The sequence below is a fragment of the Bidens hawaiensis genome, unplaced genomic scaffold (genome assembly GCF_021521415.1).
Source record: "Bidens hawaiensis isolate Kalapana, Puna unplaced genomic scaffold, B.hawaiensis_p1.1 tig00070168_1, whole genome shotgun sequence".
Classification (NCBI taxonomy): domain Eukaryota; kingdom Viridiplantae; phylum Streptophyta; class Magnoliopsida; order Asterales; family Asteraceae; genus Bidens; species Bidens hawaiensis.
Window position 1 is genome coordinate 38,933 of NW_027502338.1, and position 10,290 is coordinate 49,222.

Here is a 10,290-nt window from a genome sequence, read left to right on the forward strand (position 1 = left end):
TCATCATACATTAAATTTAACAACTCTGGCCACGTTTGCTCATGTTAATCGATAGCAATCATACCTAAAGAGGCTGTTACACTTTTTTTTTATCAAAGATAGTATACCCAAATTAACCGACAGTACTAAAGTAACTTTGTCACAATAATTTATTTGCATAAAGTTTGATGATATTACAAAAGCTATATAGTTATCACAAGTTGTTCTTTTGTTATCATAAAGAGTCGATTAGACATTGGTGTAGTTATTACTTACTAGAGGTGTAAACAAGACGAGCCCATCATGATCTGCTCGAGAATGGTATGCTAAGCCTCAGGCCAAGCTCTAACTCCATATGAGGCCTGACGACAGTGTTAGGCCCGTTTCCAGTGAGGGTCCAAAATTTTAAACAAAAATTATATATAAAAAATATATATGTTTATTTAAGGGTCTGAGTTTATATAAAGGGGGAAAATATATCCAAAAGTGCATATATAAACAAAATAATGGATTTGGGTTGTTCTAAATTCTAATAGATTAGTGATAGATTGGGCCCTTATTGTCGATCTTTTAAAAAAAATATTTAAGGTACATAATCCATACATGTTTCATAGACGCTCCAACTAAGTTTAACTGAGCTCAAGACCGAGTTTCATACACCGGTCTTAATTTAATTTGTGAACTTAAAAATGTCTACTATAATACTTCTTGTATAAATATAACTTTATTTAAAGAGAAATCTGCAATTTGTCTCCCTGGTTTATATCCACGTTCGATGGGTTTACCCCTTAAAATGATTTTGCGAACTTTGGACCACTGTGAAATTTTGACGGGTCATTCATTTAAATAATTTTGTTAGATGTATTATTTATTGCCATCTAATAGCTTTATGGCACATCAATATCGACAGAAAAGCTTTCATAAACATCACAAGATTTAAGTCTTTATCAATTAATATTCTTTTCATAAATCATGAATGCTCTTATAGATAAATATATCAAAATGTAATTGTGATAAACAAAACTTAAAGAAAAGATATATTTTTCAAATGGTGTGTGACCCCTCAGTCTCATATTTTACTCAACAACGCATGATTGAGTTAATATTTTAATCACAAGATGGTTATCCATAATACTTGCCATGCTCATTCCTACATCACAATTATGTAAGGTTTTACTTCTTTGGGAAACAAAAATACCCCGTAGTTAAAGTTATAATTGGATATCAACTTTCAATCATTTTGCCAACTAAATTTCAATATAATTAAACTTGTTATAACAGATAATATTTGGATGTGATTTCAATTCAATATGGTTGTTCATATAGTTTGTAACTTGAGGCTTGCTAGATAAAAATTTGTTTGAAGTCGACTCGTTTACAAACCAAATAACGTGTGGCCATCTCATTTACTAACCGAGTCAGCTCGGCTAAGCTTGTTTACACACCATGCTAACTCGACTTGGATCAAATGGTTTATTTTAAAATTTAATTTACGGCACGTCTCTCTCTGTGTGTGTATACACACACACACATATTTATAGAATTGATTTCTTTTGAGAACCACTTTGAGTTTTAAAAACTCGAAAGAACTCAACGTAACAATTTTTTTTTTTCGAATTTTTTTTACACATGTGTAATACGTAAGTGTAAGTGATGTACAAAAAATTACAGTATTTTTTTACACACCGAATCGACTTTTTACACATGTGTAACTAACGTTTAAACTTGTGTAATTATCAAAAATACTTATTCTCTCTCCTGCTTCAGTTTTTAATTGAATTTAATCTCAGCCACATATTTCATATCATTTAATTAAATATGTGGTTCAAAATTGAGTTTTTAAAGTTCTTAAAACTCACAATGGTTCTCAAAATAATATTTCCACACATATATATATATATATATATATATATTTGTTTGTTTGTGTTGGGTTCTTTTGGCTAGTCTACCTGACACTTGTATTAATAATATATTTAAATTATTTTCTAGTTTTAGTCCTACTAAATGATGTCTATAATTAGTCAACACTAAGTCTAAAGAGGTTTAAATAACTCGTGACTCAAAACTTGCTATAAGCATGATCTTGGAATCGACTTTTTTTTAAACCGAGCCAACTTGGTATAGGTTGTTTATAAATTAAGCTGATCTCGTTTCTATTCATTTACAAATGAGTCAACTTTTTTTTTTTGACTCGTTTAGCAACCAAACCTAGTATGACTTGACTTTGATTAGGTTAGGCCTCTCAACATCCTAAATTACAATAATTAAACTTGTATTAATAAGATAGTAAGTTATTACAAGCATCAATGGTGATCACACCCCATATATGGTATCCCTATGCCTATAACCTGATTAAACAAATAACACTCTTACACATTAAAAGTAACATGACATACATATTGTCCATTATAACTTATGCTTCCCATACCCCACTAAAGAAAAATAAACAAACACAAAACCTATTAATGGTGAATTACCTTTCCACCCTTTCCACCTTTTTTACCCTTACTACAATTTTTACCCTTTCTCTTTGTCACATGTTTGAATCTTTGACCTTTCTTCAAGGGTAAAACCGGAATACTTTGTTCATGCTTGAAGAAGTTATCAGGATCAAACTCAGTCTTGATCTTCACTAACCTATTAAAATTATCTTTGAAATACTTTGTTCCCCAAGCACTTGCCATTACAAAACTTGTATCATCACCATTTTTATCATTCATTCCAAGATCAAGATCTCTATAGTTCACATAAGCTTGTCTTGGAAACATTGAAACATATTGTGTCATGTAGTTATGAAACTTCCTCATCCAATCAACATGTTTGTTCATCACTTCTTTTGTAGGGTTCATCCAAGTATTCACATATTGAATCTTGAAAAGTATACCATCTCTATGAGGAAATGGGATTGATGATTCTGGTATTCTAGCCATCATTCCACCATATGGGTTCCATATTGTTAATGGACTTTCTTCTTCCAAGAATCTTGTCCAAATGCCTTCTAAACCCTCTTCAGGAATTGGCTTTGTAACAAAGTCTGATTTTGCTTTAAAATAGTTCAAGAAAGCCGGTTTTCCGGCTAGTAAGGCTGCGGTTGGAACGGTTCTAGGGTAACCGGCTATGAACAAGACAGATTCCAACCAACTCAATTCAAAGCAATCAGCTTTTGTCAAACCCAACTCAGGAAAACTTTGTTTCATGATGTCTTGAAGTGTGTTGACATCTCCAAGAAAGAGTGCATTATAAGTTGTGGTTATGGTTCTTTGAGTTGTGTTTGGTACATTTGAGTTTTGGATCACAACCCTAATGAAAAGATTGTCATCAAGTTTACTAGCAACTTGCTGCCACTTGTAAAGAATCTTGGTGGCGCCTTGTTCCAATGTCCTTGGGACATTGAAAACCGTGACGGTTTCAGGAACAGGTACGAGTTTTAGTTTCCAAGAAACTATAACTCCGAAACTGCCCCCACCACCTCCACGGATAGCCCAAAACACATCCTCGCCCATGCCTTCTCGGTCCAATATCCGACCATTTGCATCAATAATCTTTGCGTCGAGTGCGTTATCCGCTCCAAGACCGTATTTCCTCATCATGGAACCATACGCACCACCCGTGATATGCCCGCCAACGCCTAGGCTCGTGCATAGCCCGGCTGGGATCCCATGAGTCTTGCTTTTCTCGGCAACTCGATAATAAAGCTCACCAATGGTTGCACCGGCTTCAACCCAAACCGAACCATCCGCGATATCAACATCAATAGCACGCATTTTAGCTAAATCGATAACGACATAAGGAAGGTCCATAACGGATGTATAAGAGACACCTTCATAATCATGTCCACCACTTCTAAACCTTAGGTGATCCCAAGCTTCTTTGCGCATATAACCGCAGTTTGGATGTGTGTTTCGTGTAAGGGGGTGAATATAAGCTCGGGTTTAGCCTCATACGAGGCGATGCAACGGAGATTTTGGGCAGTTGAGTTCAAAAGGGGTGTGAAAGCAGTGTTGTTTGGGGTGAAAAAGATGTTGGGGAGTTGAGTTGAAGAGATTGTATTAACTGAAAGGCATTGATGGAAGCTGTCTTGAAGTGGGTTTGAAGAACATAAGTTAGATAGTGATGCTAGTAAGACTATGAGCACAAATAATCTTGAAAAATAAGCCATGTTTCAAGATTTGAGTTGGTTGTGGTTTTGTGATAGAGATGAGTCCCATTTATATGGAAATATTGTGTTGATCTTTGATGACCAAATAAATGATGTATTGCAAATGTCATAGTCTAATTTAATGGTTTGAAAGTTTCAATATGATATGAGAATTTAGTTATTCATATAATACATGTTTTTGTTGAAACACATTTGTAGTCATATTTGACAACCCCATAACTTCTTTCCTAGAAAGGCATCCACTCTTAAATTCTAGCAGAAGGTTTGGTGGGGTTTTATTTTGTTCCCATCTTCCTCTTCAATGCTCTCATCACTATATCTCTAATTCTTTTTCTCTTATTTTCATATCGAGTCTCTCTATAAGCAAAATTTTATTATCAGGATTAAAGATAACGTTTGCATACATCTCATTCCACATATTCTGTCACTAACTATGCTATTTATAGAATATAGTGGGTATAACTATAATCGATTGATTATATATATCTCTAATTTTAAATTTTTTAAAACCTTGATCACACTATAAAATTCGATGTATCATTCTTACTTCCGCTACTAATTCTCCTATGGAAAATATTATACAAGCCCAAGATTAGAGATATGAACTGCTAGGTGTTCGAGCACCATCTACTATACTTCTAAAAGTTACCGTATTTGTATTTCGCGAGATTTGAACTAACATCCGCTTAGCTAGGAGATGTAGCACTTTATCAAGTCTCTAAAAGACTATTAATTAACTAGGAACCATGTAATATGATATTAAATCTTTAAGATAATAAATAACCTAAATGGAACATGTATATAAATTTTGGTTCATATTTATTGATTTGTTGTTTCAATTTCATGATTAAATAGTTTTGAAACTTGGTTGTATTTTAGTGAATTGTTCTTTTTTCAATATTAACTTATATTTCAAATTAATTTGAAAAAAAAATAAAAAAAATTAGTAAGAATTGTATAATAACTTGAATTTATATATCTTTCGTATAGGTTAATTTAAAAGTTTTATTTACAAACACTATATGAAAGTCACTTTAACTCGTGTTTTGAAAAAAAGTTGATTTTCATTGTATAAGATTAAGCATTTGTGGGTTCATGTGCATATATCCCGTGTTGCATGTGATCCTCCATTGTCTCTTTAGTTTTTATTCCACCAACTTATACATAATAATATAATATAATAGTTGAGATTTATTATTTTTTATAACTAGTTGAAGAATATAAAACCCACGCGTGATACATATTTCTAAAATTGAAAGAGAAAAAACCAAATTAATTGGTTAAATATTTGAATTACATACAAAAAACAACTAATTAAGATAAACTTTAAAAAACTAATACAAATATTAAAAAAAAGTTGGGAGGGGGGGGGGGGGGGGGGGGTTGAGGCTAAACCCGGGACATTTAGCTTCCAAGCAACATGGTGAACCACCACACAACAAAGTTGATTTCTTTATTTTTGCAACACATGTATATCGAGGATGACGTACGTACAACGAGAGTCAAACTCGTGTACCTCTAGTTGCCAACACCTGCTCTAAGATATACCAATACACATCATGTAACTTAAACCAATATTGAATTATACTGAAAATATACTCGCATAGAAATATTGAATACGAAATATTTGGCTTATACTTCAAAAAATTCCCAGTATTCTATTCGATTTTGGTTACAAAAATTATTTTTAACATCAAAATATTCATTAAAATTTATCCAAATATAACAAGAATCAATATCTCAATTCTCATGCCAGACAAACGACATCCGTCAATTTCTAGTCGAGTTTCTCTAACTTTGTATCATACTTTTTAGAAATGCGTACGTTTGATTAATTCTCTAACACCCATTTATTGGTTAATACCATTTATAGGTTAAAGGTTAATACTTAATATAAGCATTTATGTGTTCATTGATTCAGTTTTCTATAAACTTACTATATAAACTTATAAACTTTTTATAAAGGTTAATACTTTTTAGAAACTATATAAACTTACTATAAAAATCATTTGAATTCAAAAATCTTTCGAATTTGCTTGAATGAACAAAAGAAAATTTTAAAAGCAAAAAAGAATATATATATATATATATATATCTTATAAAAACACAAAAACTAAATAGAATACTCGGATCTAAAATCATAAATTCGAATTCGATTCAAAAGCCTTCTTTAGAATTCAGTTCAAATGCTAACCTAATCGGGAATTAAAAAAACTATAATTTAATCAGGTTTATTTTTAACCTTTTAAAGTCCAACTCAAATATTGTAAACTAGTTTCCAATATCCAAAAATAATATAAAATTGTTTTAGTAAACATAAAGAGAGAAAAAAAGAAAGTGAAAGCTTTAACTCTCTTTGAATAAACCACCATCTTAGGAGAGATTTTTGGCAACAAAGCATCATTACAAAGTGTTTTTTCCTTCAAAGGTTTACTTTGAAACTTGTGGCTATCACAACTTCTAATATTTTCTCACAACTTTTTACCTTTGACTTCTACAAACTTTTTACCTTTTCTATCCTTTGACCCCAATAACCCATTATTGTAAGTTCAACTAGTATTCAAATATGTCACGTAAAATATAAGTTGCTGGTCGTGTAATATTAGAGGGGTAACACCATCTCATAAGGTTGGTTCTTTCTCTACTTTTAATTTTAAAAGCGTATTTATTTATGTTATTCCGTCATGCTTGTATAAACTATGCAGGTGTGTGTACGTGTGTGACAATACGTACATATGTATGTATGAATGTATATACATGTGCGCATAATATATATGACCATATGTAGCATACTAACATTAACATGCAATATTCATTTTCCATCGCCTTTTCTCTTCGGAGCATAAAAACGACATTATATTACTAAATATTTATTGACCGATTCAATTCAATCTCAGCGTGCCTCACATGCATAAACTTATAATAAGAATGTATAAATAACTTAAAATTTATATGTAAATACAAATATATGTAGTCAAACGGGTAAAATAAATACGTATATAATATACTAGTTTGAGGCCCGTGTATTACACGGGGTAATTGGTGAAAATTTTGTACTTTAACCATTAAGTGAAATATAGTTAACAAAATGATCATATATTTTATACAATTATAATTTACATTAAAATTACAGAAATTACATAACTTAGATTACACAAATCTACCGATACTAAACATCTTTTTGGATACATGTCATCATTCTATTGATCCATTATCAATAGATCTTTCATGTACCTTATCTACCATTTGAAGATCATGTACGCACAAAGTATGGTTATTATATAACTATATCTGAAAGTCATAGTAAACAAATCATTATATTTTGATGCATTGGTATGAAGTTTTAAATGCTTGTAAGAAATAAGTTTTTTTATTGGTTAGAAACCATAAGTTCATGTACCTTATCTACCATTTGAAGATCATTTATGTGCAGAGTGTTGTTGGGATCTACATTGAAGTAATCTCCATGGAAATTGTGTAGTTGCAAAAATGATGAACATCTATATATTGATGTACCTTGTGCTACTTAATCTCCTAAACAATATAAAAAATAAAATGAATATCATCATGTTTACATAGATGCATAATGCAAAGTGGAAATTAAAAATTTACCAAAAGAAGTTAGTTATTATTGAAACAAAAATATGAAAGCTCAACACAAATAAACTGGTAAAAATGAGTGGCTTGTGCCGGGTTGGTCTGTGAGTGAATGATGAATATAGTTTCATAAATAAATTATCATCAAACGCGGATTTTTCGATTCAAACATGAGTTGACAACTGACCCAATCGAGAAGTTCAAAGCAATTGCACGTTTGATAACAGAAATCATAAATCTGAGGTTTAACTACTTGAGTATCATAATAATAAAAGTTAAGTATATTTAACCCAAACATTCCTTTAAATAATAAAAATATAAAAAATGCCCTTCTGCTTAACTGAAAAATCTAGCAGAGTTATTAAAGTGGTTATTGATCAGGCTGGGTACTAAAGTAGTTAAACAATTGGGGAAAAAAAGTAAATCTAGCTCTTAAAAAATAAGAAAATGTTGTGGTTAGGTTACCCAACAGAATGAATATCGGGAATGGATACTCCACGAAGCTGATCAGCATCAGATAGTGAATTGCCATTGCTGTGAATCTATAGATGGATAGTCCACTCACCAACATCCTAAGTCCTGATTATAGTTATAATTTAAATAACTTTATTATTAATAAACATGATATCATGATGACAAAAAGCATAAGAACAGACACTATATACATATTTATTAAAAAGATATGTGAAGATAATATATTAATTAAAAACATATTCGATAACAATCAACATCAATCAAGCATTTAGATAACACCACCAAATCAAATTCAAAGGTCCTTTTCCTCTTCTTTTAATCCCATCCCATGATTCACGGTAGGCACCAACAGTTATAAAGTTGGGTTGTGTAAATTTACCTAACAGTAAGAGACAATGGAACGATCTGAAGCAACGGTGGAGATGAACGATAGCAGCGGTGGAGATGAACAGAACCGTAGGTTTAATCAGATAAGGGAGAAGGCAGCGAAGTAATGGCGGATTGTCAATGAAGGGGTCACGATGCCTGATTAAGGGTCTGCAGCGTAGGGTTTTTTTTATTTGGAAGGGGAAACAAATTGATTGAAAAATATACGGATCTGGATAATATTAGTTGGGCGGGTTGATCTGAATTAATACCATTTTAGTGAATATGGGTTAAATTAGTAAATATAGGTTAAAAAAGTGAGAAGTGATGAGAGGATGACAAGTGACAAAATATAGTAGACTTTTGTTAGAGTAGTAAGATGATCGGTTGGTGGATTGTGTTTGTGTGTGCACCTATTACGCGCTGAAATTTGTGTTTATATTCCATTTTTGTTATTATAAAAAGACTTAAATGAGGAAAGGGTCAAGTAACTTTTAAATATTATAAAAAGAAAAGAATATATAATTAACATTACAGTCTTGTAATAATAGTAGCAAGAAAGAATTCTTTGCAATTTTTTCAGTACGTTTGTCTTAACGTGCGCTATGGAGAGTGGAAAGTGTAATATTCTTAAGAAGTTAAGATAAATTATATTTTTAAAAGACAATTGAAATATTTTTAATATTTGAAGTCTTTTTATTTATAAAAATCATTGCTTTATATTAATATTAGGAAAGTTGATATTTGCGAATAATTGTTTGTTCTATGTTTTTCTTATTGCTATTCAATTTTTATTATATATATATAACTAGTTTTAGAGCCCGTGTAACACACGGAATGATCCAAATTATAAAATTACATAACGTATATGGAAAAATGTATTACATCTATATTTGTATTTATATTATGTGTACATAAATTGACTTTATTTATATACAAAATGATTTTCTTAAATGAACTTAATAAAAAACATGCACGTACAAAAACGTAACCGAGAACGCTTCGAACCCGAGAACTCTCCCTCTACCGAAAATTTCATTCCCAATATCATATATGTATAATTGAAAAAATTTTGGTTATGAACCAATTTCGGGAATAAAACTTCTCATATAATAGTAGTTACCTTTATAGATATATTTATCAATTTACCACCTATAGAAGAAAAAGAGAATATTAAATTGTAATGACGGATGTTCTTCAATAACTATGTTTTATGAGCTACACCATGAAATAGATTTTGATATGTTACAAGAAGCTTCTGGAATTTGCTAAAATGATAAAATAAAAAATAGCATGTTAACCCTTTCAATTTTGTGAATATTTTGCTTCACTTGAGCAAAGTTTTGCATCAAATGCTTCCAATACAGCGTTCTAGTCACCATTGAATAAAAAGTTAACGGTGACACATAAGTTTCGAGACCATAATATCCCCGTTAAGTGAAAACAAAGGCACACGAGTCGTTGCGAGCCCCGTTTAGTGAAAACAGAAGAGACACTTTACCAACGAACAAATGATTAACCTAACGAACAAATGATGATCAGGGCGAGTAAATGAAGACTTGAATGGGGAACTCAATCCCTTAATCATCCCACGAGACCATAATATCCCCGTTCAGTGAAAACAAAGGCCCACGAGTCGTTGCGAGCCCCGTTAAGTGAAAACAAAAGCGACACTTTTTCAACGAACAAATGATTGACCTAACAAACAAATGATG

General features: G+C 31.5%; 1 pseudogene; it reads right to left on the bottom strand.

The window, feature by feature from the left end:
• Nucleotides 1-2,426: 2,426 nt before the first annotated feature.
• On the bottom strand, nucleotides 2,427-4,268 carry LOC143605573 (monolignol oxidoreductase AtBBE-like 13; annotated as a pseudogene).
• Between the last annotated feature and the right edge of the window lie 6,022 nt (nucleotides 4,269-10,290).